The following is a 3,950-nucleotide window of genomic DNA, read 5'->3' as shown; positions in this document are numbered from 1 at the left end:
ACTAACCAGACCACCAAGATTATTGACGAAATATGTAGATGATATTTTTTCAATTATACACAAGATGACATCGATAAACACTGGACACCCTAAATTCATTTGACAGGAATATAAAATTCCTATGGAGCTGGAAGACAATGGAAAACTGGCGTATTTGGACTCTATGGTCATCAGACGAGGAACGAATTAAAACTAAAATGGTACAGGAAGCCAACAGCATCAGGACGAATCATCAATTTTAACTCAAACACCCAAGACGATGATAATAAATACACCAAGGAGCTGTATCCAACGGATGCTGAACATTTCGGATAAAATATACCATGAAGAAACGAAGATGGAATTACTAAATATTTTAAAGGACAACGATTTTCCGGATAACGTAATCAGGACATTATTTAAAAAACATAAATCACTATTGACAAAACTAAGAATGAAAAAACATATATATCGGTCACTTATGTACCCAAATTATCAGAAAGATTATCACATTCGGATTGTTATGACAAAGATGGAATAAAATAGCACATAAACCGGACAATACCCTCAAACATGTATTCAACAAAACAAAATCCAAGATAGAGATGACTAATAGAAGCAATGTGATATACAAAATACCATGCAATGGACAAGGAAATATACCGTGCAATAAGATATACATAGGGACGACAAAATCAAAATTAAAACTAGGATTTCCCAACACAAATCTGACTATAAATGAGGCATTACACAGACACACCAAAACAGCACTAATGACACACTGTGCAACTAGTGGCCATGCACCGAATTTCGAAGAGACGAACATATTAGATGAAGAGCGGCACTACAACAAAAGGTTCACCATGGAGATGCTACATATCATCAATACACCGAGCGCCACACGACTTAACTTAAGACTGATACTGACAACTGCGCTCACATATACAGACATTTATTGACAAGAATTAGATCGTGACGAACGTGGAGACGTCAAACGGTGCTGACGTGTTAAATAATGTATGTTACCAAAAAAAAAAAAAAAATTTTTTTAAATGTCACATAATTGTTAAATGTTCTTGTATTTTATTGTAGTTGCCCTGAAGACGGTTGACGCTGCGCAACCGAAATATATCGGAAAATAAATAAACTTAATAACAATGTTTTTATTTTATTTGAAAAATGACCTAAAGCTGATCAAAATTTTTATATAACAACACAAAGGTCGCAAAAACTACCCAATTTATATTTATATATTATAAGATCGGGTGACAATTTCGAATAGCTTCGAAGAATAACATCGTCACTTTGAAGCGATTGCTTTTAGTTTTACAGTTAATGGCTAACTGCACCTCAACTAACACATCCTGCCAAGACTGAGTTCCAGTTTCAATCGCCGGTAACTTGTTGTTCGGTGGCAATCAAATGCGAGTTTATTTTCTGATCTGAACAGAAACACCGTACAACAACTATACAGCGGATTAAACAGCATTTATTACCTGGTATTAGGTACAATTTGGCTTGAATTTTTCCTGATATGGACATTTACACGTGTAATCGAGTTGTCCAAATTTTCTAACATGTTATGACATATGTTCAAACCAGTAAAAATCATAAACTTTATCTAACGTCTTTTCATAACCTAAATGCATTATTGACTCCTGAACTTGGTTTAAGACAGACCATCTGCTAAACAAGTATTCGACCGTTTCTCTGTATTTTTTCAGCAAAATTCTTCTGTCCATAGTTTATAAGTTTTTGCAATATCTCCAGGAAGAGAAAAATCTTTTAATTTACGATTCGGCTATCTAAGAATCTTGACGCTCTTCTGGAATAAGCCAGTTGCTTGAGATCTCTGCCAAGTTAATTATCTTTTTATAGGGTGAAATGGTATATTAAAGTCGCCAAAATGTATGTATGCGTTGCTTTGCTTTGGGAATGAGGGAAGAACAATTGTAAAATAGAGAATAAAATTGTTTTGTTTGTATATTGATGAATTGAGTTGCAGAAAACAAACATTTAAAATTATTATTTCCAAAGACTGCAAGGGTATATAAACTTCGGCATAGCCGATGTTAGCTTTTTGATATCTTTTTTATAAATAGGGGGAAAGCATTGAAAGCCGAAGTGTGGGACTTGGTATCGACCTTTGTTAATAATCACCGCACCGCACTTAAACCTACCTAAGCTCCGTATTCCTCTCGCGGAACCAACGCTGAAGTACTACTTCACGAGGGGGAGATTGCACGCATGCCTCGTCTAGAGTTTACCTAGAACTGAAGTTTTGGTTACGCTGACGTTCAGCGCGACGCAAGGATTGCTTAATGACTGCCATGTGGCTAACAGCTAGCCAATTGTTTTGCGAGCTAAGTAGGATATCCATAAAGTAGTTGATAAATGGCCTCCCAATGCCTAGGCTTAGCTCTTCCCGTTCAGCAGAATATCTAGGACAGACAAACAGGACGTGTTCTGCGTCTTCTATATTCCCGCACAGTGTGTGCAAAAGGGATCTGTCTCATGTTTAAACCTATGCAAGTAGGATTTAAGGCATCCATATCCGTCAGTAACTGTGTCAAATAGAAGTCAGTCTGGCCATGTTTGCGGTTAAGCCATGGCCGAATGTCGGGGAGAAGGCGCCTAGTCCGGCTCCCATGGTTTTAGTCACGCCATCTGCGTTGCCGGTTAGTCAGAGTCGTCTCTCTTCTAACTAGCGGCGGATCTCTATTTCTTGCCTCGTTAGCCAAGAGGTCTAGTATTGCCATATCAGACAGCACCAGGCGGCATCTTCGGAGACTGTCCTAAACGCGCTTATGGTCCTGAGTGGCATGTTCGGTACGACGATCCGCAGTCCCGGCTGTAGGTGGGGGATGACATCGCTGGTGCCCATATGGCGGCGGCATATAGGATGATGGACCTTACCACCGTCGAGATGACCCATCTGCTCCATTGCTTGGGCCGCCGACTTTAGCCATAAGCCGAGTTATACTGCAGGTGGGTTTTGAATGTTAGCCTATGGTTCATCATGACTCCAAGGTATTTAATGTTATAGAGCATCCGGCGACTTCGATCCTGGCTGTTTTCCACTTTTTTCCTGCTGCTTATGAGCACGGCCTCGGTTTTGTGTGCGGCTATGGATAGTGAGTTTGCCTCCATCCATTCCAGAATCCTGAACACTGCTGCATTGGTGTTTTCTTCCGCTTGCTGGATATCCTTGGCCACAGTGACGATGGCGATGTCGTCCGCGAATCACACTATGCGGGTGACAGTTGGCCCGATTACTGATTCCGTGGACCAGCTGCTGTGTCGTAGAGTAGCACCCGATCTCGGAAATAGCTTCAGGTTAATGATGTACTCATATGTTTAATCGCTCTACGGACGCGATAATGGAGTCCCAGCTGGCCGAATTAAAAGCATTCCGTCATCCAACGTTGATATAAGGCAGTATTTTTTTGTTGCCGCCTTTCCAGCGTTGCCCTTCGATGGCTTAAGCGGCTATCTCTACACCGAACTGATGGCGTTGATAGTGCTGCGTTACCTCCTGAATCCGAACTGCCAGTCCGACAGTCCATGACGTTGCTCCAGTTCCTTCTCCAGTCTTTTGCAAATGATGCGCTCAAAAAGTTTCCCAATCACATCAAGCATACACAGGGGTCTGTATGCTGATGGGTCATCTATTTTATCACCGTTGGGAAGCAGGACCAACCTTTGTAGCTTCCACCTCGTAGGGAACTCCCGTTGCAGCATGCATGTGTTGAAAAGTTCCACAAACGTCGACGCGTTTTTGCAACTAGCAGTTTGATTACAAGAGCCGGGACCACGTCCCGAATGAATTCAACGAATGAAGATTGGGTTATTTTCCTTCTCACGGAATCCCTATTCATTTTGGTCCTTCGAGTAAAAGGAACTCTGTAGTTTTCCCCACCAGTGGTAAGAGACTCAGAGATTGAATCAGCTATAGGTAGCAAATAAAACAA

Source organism: Drosophila willistoni, unplaced genomic scaffold (assembly GCF_018902025.1).
Source record: "Drosophila willistoni isolate 14030-0811.24 unplaced genomic scaffold, UCI_dwil_1.1 Seg773, whole genome shotgun sequence".
NCBI lineage: Eukaryota > Metazoa > Arthropoda > Insecta > Diptera > Drosophilidae > Drosophila > Drosophila willistoni.
Note: the sequence above shows the minus strand (reverse complement) of the source record.